Here is a 13,617-nt window from a genome sequence, read left to right as displayed (position 1 = left end):
AAGGGGCATGCATTGTAACTTTAAATACATGGGGATACGTCGACTGAAGTGATAAGCTGTGCATCTTGAATGGAATTATTGCTGAAGTTGTTGGTAAAAATGATTTTCCTTAAACAAAATGTGTATGTTCATTAAAGGAAATGCTATATTTGATGTATTGTATTTTCCTATCGTATGATATCTAATCAAAGCAACGAAAAACATTTAGAAACGATTGAAAGGGGCATGCATTGTAACATTAAATACATGGGGATGGGGGATTACAACGATTGAAGTAACATTTACATAAACAAAATGACCCTAAACGCCAAAAAATGTTTGTTTCCTCGCCCAGTGTGGGCACAAGCGCTCTTGGCCCTCGGCACATTTTTCCATTCAATTTGCAACTCTCACATATTTGCCCGCAGATAGTCATTCAGCGCATCGCGCTTTGATTTATATATAGTATGAATGCACTGTTAGTGGAGTTTTGTGCTGTTCTTCCATGTTTCTTGTTTCTTGTTTGTGATTTTTTTGTTTTTATGTTCTTTGTCTTTGGCGTTTACTCAGTGCCATTTAACCGGGTATATGTTTAAACTTTTTGCTGCTGAGCTTGTTTCTGTTGCTTTTCGTATAAATTTTGTTAAATTCATTATGCTCAAATTTGTAGAACTAAACTGTAAATATTATATGAAAATAAATATTGTTTAAACCAACGTTTAATGGACAGAATGTTTCGCCACAAATTTCTTATTTGAAATTCTTTAAATAAATATCAGATATCGAAGTTGATATCCGCGTAAGTGTGTTGTGTATTTTATATGCTTAACTACCTTGCTTAACTACCTTGTCATCGCTGCTGTTGAATCAATATAGTTAATTCTATCCGCACCGACATAAACTTTCATGTTAAAATTAAGGCAATACATGATTGTGTTAATGGATGTCCACATTGTATGTTCTATTGTGCTGTTGGATGTCAACAGGATACATGTTGTTGGATGTCAATACGAAGGTATGCATTTCAAAACTGAAACAGACTGATTTAATACGTGTTGTACATGTCATCAATTCACGATTATAGGCTTTTCTCTTCTGCCTCGCTAGAGAGCGGCTTGGTAAACCCATTAAAAGCAATTATAGCAGGGCAATTACCACGATGGAAATAAGCCTAGTTTGTCTCCTTAAAATGAAATTTCAATATTTCATTGCCGAATGAAAAATCAGCCGTCGTTTTTTCGTCTGCCAGGGGAGGTAAGTCACGCTGAACTTAATCGATTCAACTTATAATTTTACACAGTTGTCTCCCTTGATGGTTTACGACATACCGTATTTCGTTCTCTTTCAATTGCGAGTGCTCGAAAAATGTCGCGTAACTGGAAGTATTTCAACAAAAAAATCACAAAAAATGACGCTAAAAATATTCGGAAAATTGATTCCTTCTTTACTGACCGTAAGCAGGTACATCTAACGCAAGCACACAAAATGTGACCGAGTCCGAACATTCTGAACCTGATCAGTCCCAGCAAAAACATTCTGTTGAGCCTGGTACAAATGTCCAACCGTCTGTAAGTTTTCATTCTGTGATCGAGCCTGAGGTTTATGTTATCGCACCACCGAATAATTTTTTTAAAAGTATTGCTGAGGGTAGCTGCTCACCTACAAATACAAAATCTAAGAGCCACAGTCATGATGGGCGTTTGTTCCTAGAATCTGGGTACCAGTCTTAATTTCAGTGGGTGTATTTGTCTCACTTACAAAAGGGATACAAGTATTGTGAATTATTTGATAATTCTGCATCAGATGAATCAACACCATATGTAACCTGTGGGGCAGTGCTTGGAACACATTCAAATAGACGCCTTAGTAAACATGAAAATTCTGGACCCCACAAGGACTCTGTACATAGATACACCCAATCAAAGCAAAATGTGAATGTCTTCAAGTTAATTGTTGACAAAGCAGAAAATGTAAAACAAGAAAACATTAGTAGAAATCGAAGAATCATTCAGAAATTGTTTAAGACATGCGTCTTTGTGGCTAAGAAGAATTGGGCTCAGATGAACATTTCTGATTTACTTACTTTCATGGGAGAAACATGTGACCCGGAAATCAATGCCATTGTCAAAAATGAATCTGTTACTTATCTTTCAAGTACCTCTATATCAGAAATCCTCACAATCCTTAGTGATTACATAGAAAGGAAAGTATTTGTTGAACTACGAGGTGAAAAGTTTACTCTTCTTGCTGACGAAAGCACTGACAGATCCAACAGAACACAGTTTTTTGTATTTGCTCGATATGTCAAGAATGCAGATCCTGTTGAGCAGTACAGCGGTCTCATACACAAACAACTAGTCTGGCACTAATGAAAGCCATAAAAATGTTCTGTGTGGGTAAAAGTATCGAAATGAGCAACATCAGATTTGTTAGATTGAATGGCTGCAATACGATGAGTGGACAGAGAAAGGGTAACTACAAATTTATTTTTGTAACTAAGTCTGTGTCATGTTTAATATGGGTGCTATATTGCCTGAAAATATATTTCGATCATCACTGTGTTGCATACAGTTAACCCATTTTTTTATTGTCTTTACAGTTACACGACTAATAACATGTTTTGTTGGTAATTTATTTGAAAATAATATGCTCTGTCCAACAATTTTTTTTTCACTTGTCCATTAATAAATTCAGCATGTGAATAGTCACTTTTGCTTCTTTAAAACTAGTGTTGTTTATTTTAACTTTAGGACTTCAGAGGCGAAACATAAGCCCGCTGTCTTTGTACGTCAACTGTCGAAATCACAGACTGGCTCTCTGGTTTGTGCACCTCATGAAAAACAACAATCTCTTGGTAGAAGTTGATGCTCTATTGATAGCCATCTGGAAGATGCTACACTTTTCTTCAAAGAAGGCAGCTGTATTCAAAAACATGCAGGAGGTCTATGGTCAAAGACCCATCAAATTTATCCGGGCATCCACAACAAGGTAAATTTACATGTTGATGCATAATCATATTAGCTTGCTGTAAATATTATTTAATGGATTTCGTTTTAAACACCACCCATGCCACATCCCACCATTCAATATTGGCCTTTGGTTGTTTCTCTCTAAAAGTTGAACAGTAGGTTTTTGTGTGTAAATAATTCAATCTTCATAGTCACATATTACAGACGCAGTATGTCCACATGTTGCATTTTACAGGTGGCTGTATCACCTCCACGCATGGTGGCGCTTCATTTCTCGGTTTGAAACCTTGCTTGATACATTAGACGCTATCACAGAATCAACACATGAACCTGATGTGCAGGGAATGCGGAATTGTATGATGCAGAAGGACAATATTTCCACTATAGTGGTACTTGCTGACATCCTGAAGCCTGTAGACTATCTGTCCCTATACCTGCAAGAGGATTGTGGAACATACACATAGCTACCGGTCAGGGTTAAGAGCTGCACCGATGAACTGCATTCGATCCTTCAGCAGTATGAGCAGGGGAACTATGATTATCTGGAGTACAGGTACATAATTACGCCAAAAAATATTGATAAAATAATAATAGTTTAATAAATTGATAATGTTGTTTTCTTTATTTCTCAATATCATTTAGTCTGACACAGCACCAAACTTTAAATAAATGTTTACTATATATTTTCTGAAGGCCGGTTTCTAACAAACAATATTTTTTTTACAGCAAGTGTCAGATGATGTTTGACCTGATTGATGAAAGAACTGACTTTGCAAGGCGCATGCGAAATCACCATGAAGTTAGCCCAGAGGGTAAATATAAGAAACGAAACAGCCTGTTAGTTGAATACAAAACCAAACAAAATATTGCATTATTCAAGTATTTAACCGTCTTTATTAATATGGAGTGTTAAACTTTTGCACCAAGCATATTAAAAATATACAGTCAGTACTGATATAATCCTGTCATTTCTATAAACTGTCTTTGTAGACTATCTGCAACAGCATGGGATTCCTATGGTGTATAGACTCATTGGTGAGATTGAAGATTCCTTGGGAACTACTGAACCAGTCCTTGCTACATTTGACTTCTTGGAACCAAACAATATTCCTGGTGACATTGCTGACATCCTAGCCTATGGAAAGGTAAACTTAACAAATCTGCTTAATTTTACATCATGCTGCTGCTGATAAACTGTAAGTAATACATGGAAAGTGATGTGTTGTCATGTGACTGCTATAAACTCTCACTAGGAGCATTTCAAGTTGATCGTATTTTGTCTGTATCCTGGCAATAATGCTACTGGTCCAATCAAAACTCAATGTACGGACAAGATATGAGAAGATAATAGCTAAGTATCACACTTCATGGTTAGATACCGTTACTAAAAGTAATACAATTCAATATGAATTGAACATGTTTAGGGTAATGCTCGCATTTTGGCTAACTTCTATTGATCTGAGAAGGTTGACGAGTTTGAGGGCCATCGAACAGTAGTCCCTCCAGAATTAGGGAATGCTGATATCGTACATGATCAGCTGCTTGACTTCAGACGTCAGATGTTTATGTACAAGTGTGTAGCCAACAGCAAATAAAATTCAGTTACTGTTTTGGTTATTTATTGATAAAAGATCATCTGTGATCACTGCTTTTATCAGACACTGTTGAGCATAATTGTTTTCAACATTGTTGACTTAATTTGTTTCAAATTAATTTATATACATCATCACATTCAAATATTATGAAATAAAGAAACAAAGTAGGTCCAACAGTCACACCTAGCAGTAACACAAGTTAACAAAGCTAGTTTGCGTTGTTCTTTTGTTTTTAGATTTGCTGTTCAAGTTGTCACTGTTCAAGTTGTTGTTGTTCTTTCGAGTTTAGCATGATATTGTTACTTTCAGATGTTTATTTCTTAATTATTCATTCTTCCTGATGAAATATTGTTTTCCTTGTCAGTCTATAACCATGTTATAGACTAAACTTTCACTAAAGAATAATGCTTATTGCATTAAATATCCATATCAATATAATATTCTATTAATATATTCTTATCAATTCAGTTTATCTATAATAACATAAGGCCACAACAAATTGATCATTTGTTTTACTGATTTTATCCAAAAAAAGTAAGAGCGTGCGAGCGAAAAAAATAAATACTTTTTTTTTTAAATTTAAGGCAATTCAGAGGCGAGCGCAAGGCGAAAAATTAAAAAAAGTTTGTCTTACCAAATTTATCATACAATTATGTCAAGAAATGCTTTTCAATTACAAACATAGGTTCTCAGTTATAAATGAAAAGGTTTTGATTGTATCACATGAAAATCTGTCTCAATATTTAACAAATGGCAATAAGATCAGGTGCTTTACTATTAACTTCAATTTAGAGGTGGATATATTGTAAAGACAACATTCCTCATAGTAACGTGCAATTATTCGAAGACCAAAAAGACTTTTGTATTTATTCCGTAACTTACTATCACAAAGTATTTTTAGACTAGTAAGAGTAATTCATCATTTGAGCATTTCCAAATATGTGGTCAGGTCTAAATTTGAACCTCTTGAAGCACATAATAAAATTGTAGTGACTTTGACATTGCAGAAGATCGAAAATGTAAATAACACAGAGAACATTTCTAAAAAAAGAAAAAGGCCACTTTAGTAACAGGCCACTTAACTACAATCAAAGAAAACAAGTGGATAAGAACAAAGAATTGATACAAATTAATACAGTCATTTACTTATAATAGGTTTTATTTTCTGATTTTAGTGATGTTTTTTATACTGTCCATGTAATGATGTATGTGTAATGCACCAGTCAATTGTATCCAAGGCCCCCCAAGGTCCGGTGAATGGCGGAGACTTTTACTTTCGGTCCAACCAACCCCGGGTAAATCCACCACATTCACCCGGCAATGGGTCACCTGGAAGGTAAAAACACGACCCATTTTCCCAGCTATCCCCGGTATACCCCTCGGACCTTGGGGGAGGGGGCGTGGTTACAATTGACTGGTGCATAAATACAGACTGTTTCTAAAACATTTACATTACAAGTCCTATTGTTTTTATCTGTTCATAACAATATGAGTATATGAAAACTGAGAAATGCATTTTAGAATTTAAAAAATAACTCACGAAATGTTTAATTGTTGTAAGTCGTGTTTCCGTGTACATGTATTTAAATATAAGTTTTGCACTCAAAATCAGATTAAGTTATTATTTAACACTAAATTTTGAGTACAAAACAATGAATTACTTAAAACACACATAAATAATTATTGCCTTCGACGCTGTGAAACAGTTGTTGTTTCCTGAAGACTATAATCCATTGACTATGACACTGATTTTCACTTAAAACGTGTATTTTACATTACAAAAACTGAAAGTAACCTGAAAAATAATACCGGAAATTAATTACAACGGTGCGTCCTGCAAAATATTCCCGACAAAAAAGATTGTCAACAAATATCGGCTGTTTTGCGGTTACCAGGACCTGATTTTGTCCTGACACGAGGAAAGTTTGCTCGCGAAGAATGTAAAGCATGAAAATACCTTTAAAAAAGGCGAAGTCGACGTTGCAGGTTTAAATTCTAAGTAAAAGAAAATCAGAAATTAGAGGATTACAGAAGTAAAAAAAAAAAAAAGTATGTGCGGGCGCAATTTTTCTTTTTTTTTCTTTTTCGTTTTTCGGATTTTATGTGCGGCAAATCCGACGAACAAATGATCAATTTGTTGTGGCCTAATGAACAGAAGTGTTTTAATAAAATATCAATATTCCGAACTAAATCTTATGACCGCATTATTTGAACTCAATATTAATTTGCTTCCAGACACCAGGGTCATGACACAGTCCAGAAGATGTATATGCTGTTGCTGAATGATTCCACTGCCTCAAGAGCATTCCCTGTCAAGCCTCATTTATTCAAACTGGCACTGCTGGCACTGCTGATTCCACAGTCAACCGCTGTTGTAGAGCGCGGATTCTCACTGATGAATGACATCGCCACTGAATGAAGGAGCATGTCCCAGGATACCTTAGACGCAATTATGCGCATCAGTGACTACAGTGGTGAGCTCGACTATGACAATTTAGTTGAAGAGTTTAAAAACAGGAAAAAGAGAGAGATGGAATTGTAATGCAACAATCAAATAAAATAGGATGTATGATAGTGAAATAAAATAAAAAGTTAAACATGCACATTTCTCCCTTTTTTACTAAAACGCCGCAAAAGCCCCAGGCCCCGTCCCCTTTTTCAGAAAAAAAACCTGCAACATATTCAAAATATACATTAAACCGTTATATTAAATTTAAATAAAAATTGAGATTACCGCATTCGACTTTCAAAAAAGGAACTGAAATATATTTTATTATTAATTATTTGTTATTTCAAATACTGTGCTATCGCAGATAGTGTTGCAAATATGGTTTTATTCTGACTGTAATTTACATCAAATCTTTATATGGAATTTCCATCGAAATGGAGATTACCACGTTCGACCAACTGAAAAGCTACCATATACACTGGTGTTGATTTGTAATTCCTGATATCGGAATAGGTTGTGTGCTATCGCAGATACCGTTCCAATATATCATACCATGCAATGAAGTTGGATACAATTTTGAGAATGAATTGACGTAATTAGACAATCATTACTATATTTATAAAGGTTTCCCCTCGCCCTATTATGTCTGAAGTATGGCGTATGTGCGTAATCGACTGGAATGAATAACAATTGACTTTTACCCTGTGCTTGTAATCGTTGACACTTCCGTCAAGTATACGTCGTATACTTGACGGAAGTGTCAACGATTACATGCACAGGGTAAAAGTCAATTGTAACGAGGGAATGTTAAGCGATTTTTCAAGCGCAGTGCTTCCGTTGGCAAAGAAAAAACTGCGCCTGCCATAAGCTATTATAAGAACTGAAGACTTATTCCAAATTCCAAGACGTTAGTGACATATTTAATTTAACTACTAATGATGATCAAATTGTGCCTCCACTTTAATGGATAAATTGAATGTGTTTGTTTCTCTATGAATCGCTTTACGGAGTAGGTTGAAGTAAATGAAAACCCGTATTATAATATATAGAGGATATTTGTTGATTTCAGTGTTTGATCGTATTTTATGTTACTAGTTTCACGGAAAAACATATTTTACGAGTATAGTTTGTCTTACAATCTATCACTGAAACCAACAAATTTCTGTTATTTTTCTGCCATTTTTTGAAGTTTATTAGTATTTCAATTCATTTTTCTAAATACCCCCTCTATAAAAAGAGTGATTTCTACGCTGCTGCTTGTGGGATGCCCTAATGCAAAGATAAAGGTGATGACGTAGCTGGTAATTTTCAATTTCCGTACGCAGTATATGAACATTAAGTCATGAATATTTCATTAATGCATCTTTGTTCCAAATAACAACAGCTTTCGCACGAAAGCACTTTCAAATTATACAGTGCAAGATGCATAACCAAATTACTACGCCCCCATTTGTTGAATGAATATTTGAAAGGTTGAACGTGTTAGCAAAGTCATTGCCGATTATCATTGTTTAGAATTATATTTCATAGTTTTAGAGTTTGTTTCATTATACATGGATATTCAGTCATCCCTCACTGTCTGGGCCAAGTCTGATTCGTTTGAAGACAGGTGTTTTCCAGATTAAAATCCACGCTAGGTTGTTAACAATCTTTGAGGCAGGATGGGGTTAAAATAATCAGTTAATATGTTAATTGTACATCTGTAAAACCGGAAAAGATGTGAAGGTAAATTTGCAAAAATATTGCAACCGTTCGAATTACGAGAAGCAGTCGACATTTATATGTCAGATTAAAATATGTGATCTGCGCGAGTTTTAACGACAGCTTGTACTTGCTGCTAAAACCGTATTTAATTTTGAAAAATTCGGGGGGGGGGGGGATGGGGGTCCAATAAGCTCATGTTATTTAAACGTAGTTAAACGTTATTTAACTATGCATGCAAATTAAAAATATCCTGAAGAATGACGTCGGCTTTCCAATAAACTTTATTTGGTCTCTTTTCTATTTTTATATCCATCTTTATATCCAATCGATGACGTCATTGACGAATTTCCATAGTGGCAGGATATTTTATACCCATCGCGTATCTCACAACTGAGGAGGAATCTAACGGCGGAAAGGACTTTCCCATCATTCAACCCTCTTGGTCCTCCTGTCGACACTTCGCTGTCACAAGTTGCCACAACGACAACAACATCGACAGCGTCCTCTAGTTTGCTACAGGGTACCCTCAACCAATCACAAGTGCGCACATACAGCAGACCAAAGCTAACATTTCTAGTGTAAACGATTCCGGTAAAACATGCTGGCGACCAGCATATCCGTTAATGATAAACATACATTTACAACCCCCCGCAACCAGTGACGGCTACAAAAGCATCACAACGTGGTCGCTCGAGATCACGTGCTATACAGCCCACCAATCAACCGAGAGCGCGATCAGAGAGTACCCGTGCAACTCAGAAGAAAACGAGCACATAGCCGAGTGAGATCAATGAGAACAATAATAATTAGGACTTCTGTAGTAATCCCAATGTAAACAATAGTAAAAATTATCCGCTTTGCTGTTTAAATATTCAAGGGCATATAACAAACACATTTAACAAATCAAAAACAAAGGAACTGGGCACGATATTTAACAACAATGACATTATTTGTTTTACAGAAACGTGGGGAGGTAGCGAACATGATTTTGAATATACAAACTTTAATTGTTTTGTTTTGAACAGATGTGAGAAAATTACAGGTACTAAACGCAATTCGGGAGGTATAATTGTTTATGTTAGAGATTATCTTGTATCAGATGATATGTTCAATTTAAGTCATAATGGTACGCATTTGTGGATTAGAGTAAAAGGAAAATTCTTTAATTTGAACAGTGATTTATACATTTGTGCTTGTTACATAGTGCCCTCTAATTCTACGAGGCAAATTTTTGTTGAAAATAATATTTATGATATTAATATAGATACTATAATAACCATAAGACAAACATATGGTGATGACAATTGTACTTTTATGATTTTAGGCGATTTGAATGCTCGTGTAGTAAATTTACCCGATTATGCCACAAACGACAATATTAGTTTAAGTAGGCAAAATATATTACCAGACGATTATGCCATAGATGCTGTTATACCTCGTTGTTCCCAGGATACCATTACCAATTCAAATTGTCGATTATGAATTGTTTTTCTCCAACAAACTGAGTTAAGAATTGCCAATGGAAGAGTTGGTGTAGATGCTAATATTGGAGCTTATACTTTTGTTGGAAGCAATGGATCTAGTGTAGTGGATTATTGCCTCGTTGATGAAATGTAATTGCCAAAGCTAGCTACATTTGAAATTTGTTCGCCGAATATCATGTCGAATCATTAATAATAATAATAATAATAATAATAATAATAATAATAATAATATAATAATAATAAACAGGGCTTTTGAATTGAGAAATCGAAATGCTAAACTGTTACACTAAGTGTTGTTCCCTTACCTGTCATATTGTAAATTGCACTTTTTTCATTATGTATAGTTTCAATGAATTGCATATTTAAATGTACTTCGTTGATTATAATATGCTAGTTTGTGAATGGCATTAGCACTAACACCATCACGTAGAGATATCTACACAAGACAACTTATAGGAAAATAGCTTAAACAATATATATATTTTTTTTCTCAGGCTTTCATTCATTTTATAACTGATCGCCATGTATATGTGCAGAATATTTAATTTATCAATGATCAAGGGTCATCGTTGACTTATATCATTGTCTTAATTATGTGAACTGTTTTATACGAAATAAACTTTGTTCTGTTCTGATTGTTCTGTTTAACAGACCAGATTTAGTAACTACCAAAACATTTACAAGAGTGTGCCATTGGTGATGTTAAACAACCAAATATGCAACTAACAAAATATGCAGTTTCTTGATGATGGCATTTAGGCATTAATTAAGCAGTTTGATTTAGATTGGAACGATAACACAAAAACGCAAAATATGCAACTCGATAAATGTGTGCTCCAGTAGTCTAAAATGTAGTGACATTCAACTCTGACAACTGAGAATCAATGCTGTTCCGAAGTCGGAAACCTCACACAATAAATAAGACCTGTCCCCAGTTCATGCAATGACTACATCGACTATCATTTCAGACAAAAAAGGTTGCTTCGATAACTTCAACACAGTATCCTGCATATAAAGTTTATCTGTAGTCATATTATATAGACAAATAATTGGTAAAAGGCGACAGCGTTGTCTGTCATTATTCAAGGTTTCCATTATCCAACATCGTGGGTAACAGTCTTCTTTTACATTGAATTACTCGGTTATGAGGATTGATTTACTAATACATTGTTAATAAACAAAGGAACGCCTTTTGTACGAAAAATACAAATGTCTGGAACAAAACCTTAAAGATGCTCTCTTATTTCAAAAAAAATAAAACCTTCACAATAAGGTTTTACTATTCCAAAAAGGATTAATAAATGTCAAAAACAATGTTTCTTATGAAAGATATCAAAATCAATTTGAAAGAAAGGAGCATTAAACACAGTATTTCTACCTTATAAGACTATAGTAGATCACAGTAAATCTTTTAGCATCCAACAATCATTTAATATTTTTGCGCTTTCTGCTATTTAATTCACGGTTACAATCTTGTCATCAGTAGTTAATATTTTCCATTCATGCATTATATAGTTAGTAGTTAAAAAAATTCAGTTAAAATTTATGTTTCTTAAACATATTTATGTATCGGTTTTGAAGGTCCGTTTGATTCACATAACAAGAATGATATTTACCATTGTAATTTTATCCATGTACACTCTGAATCAGTATAGGACCATTATATTTTCCTAAAATGATTCATAAGGTTTATGAAGGTCATTTATTGACATACATTTCGGATCGAGTACGGATATGGTAACACTGTATTTTCGTTACAAAGAAATATTGAAATTTCTTCAAAAGATACTAATTTTGACCAGTCGGAATTAAGCAGATCTCATACATATGAATTCAGCTTTATTATTTTCTTGAACAAATCAATGCATAATTGAACGAATCAATGCACACCAAACAGAATAAAATGTTATTTGATTTTTGTAACCTTTCCTTGATTCGCATGGTTATATAATTTCCAACGATTGAGTGAAACGAATAAAAAGGAAATTATTTTCTCTTGTTTATAATGAAATAACCACCAGGTGGCGATTTCTAAGCACAATGTTCTCGGTACGCAGATGTATGTAAAGGCATTCAGCTTTGGAGAACCGATCCTTTCACATCGATTGTTAAATTCTAGAAGCAAATGTTTATTGTGAGAGTTTTGTTACTATGGTTTTATCTCTGTTTTTCCTCAGCCAGTCGACCACGTCTGTAAGCTTCATTTTTATAAAGCATTTTCTACCAAGACATACTTTGCTCATGTAGCTAGTTCATGCTGTATGTGTTAATCGGTTTCCCAAGTGCTTCACTGAGACTTCCAAAATAATACTATTAAAAAGTATTGATGTTGCTGTTTTCTAAAGGAGGTTATAGAATGGTATTTAGGGAATAATTGGTTTTTGTATCGCCTGAAAAGACGACATATAGGGGTTACTTTTGTCGGCGGCGGCGGCGGCGTCCGCGTCCCATTTTCGCTTGTCCGGGGTATATCTCCTAAACTATTAGTGGTATCAACTTGAAATTTCATATGTAGATATATCTCATTGAAGGCAAGTGCAGTGCATAAGAACTGTTACTCTTGCTTCCATATTTTTAGAGTTATTGCCCTTTGTTATTTTTCATGCTTAAAGTTTTGTCCGGGGCATATCTTGTAGAATATAAGAGTTATCAACTTGAAACTTCATATGTAGATAGATCTCATAGAGGGCAAGTGCAGTGCACAATAACAGTAACTCTTGCTTTCTTAGTTTAAAGTTATTGCCCTTTCTTAATTTTCATGCTTAAAGTTTTGTCCGGGGCATGTCTTGAAGAATATAAGAGGTATCAACTTGAAACTTCATAGCTAGATAGATCTCATTGAGGGCAAGTGCAGTGCACAAGACTGTTACTCTGCCATATTTTTAGAGTTATTGCCCTTTGTTAATTTTCTTGCTTAGGTTTTGTCCGTGGCATATCTCGTAAACTATAGGAGATATCAACCTGAAACTTATTCCGTAGGTATATCTGATTCAGAGAAAGTGCAGTGCACAAAAACCGTAACTCTTGCATCTATATGTTTAGAGTTATTGCCCTTTGTTAATTTTCAAGCTTAATTTTTTTCCGGGGCATTTTCGAAAACTATAAGAGTTATCAACTTGAAACTTTATAGATAGATATATCTTATTGAAGGGGATCGCAGTGCACAAAAACTGTATCTCTTGCTTCCATATTAGAGTTATTGCCCTTTGTTAATTTTCATGTTTAACTTTACCTTGCACACTCCATGTGAGCTATTGTGCTCGGTCTTTGTCCGTCGTCCGTCCGTCAACAATTGCTTAAAGAACATCTCCTCTGAAACTACCGGTCTGGATAGCAGTTTAGACAGAAGCAAGACAGAGATGCTCATTTCACACCTTAAAACGTATTAATCCATTATCTTCAAATTATTTCTCAATGTCATTGACTTCAGTATTTAT

General features: G+C 34.7%; 1 pseudogene; it reads left to right on the top strand.

The window, feature by feature from the left end:
* Positions 1 to 1,344: 1,344 nt before the first annotated feature.
* LOC128215897 (uncharacterized) lies at positions 1,345 to 6,962 on the top strand (annotated as a pseudogene).
* The last annotated feature ends 6,655 nt before the right edge of the window (positions 6,963 to 13,617 follow it).

This window comes from Mya arenaria, chromosome 14, assembly GCF_026914265.1.
Source record: "Mya arenaria isolate MELC-2E11 chromosome 14, ASM2691426v1".
Classification (NCBI taxonomy): domain Eukaryota; kingdom Metazoa; phylum Mollusca; class Bivalvia; order Myida; family Myidae; genus Mya; species Mya arenaria.
Note: the sequence above shows the minus strand (reverse complement) of the source record. Positions and strands in the feature narration are given on the sequence as shown.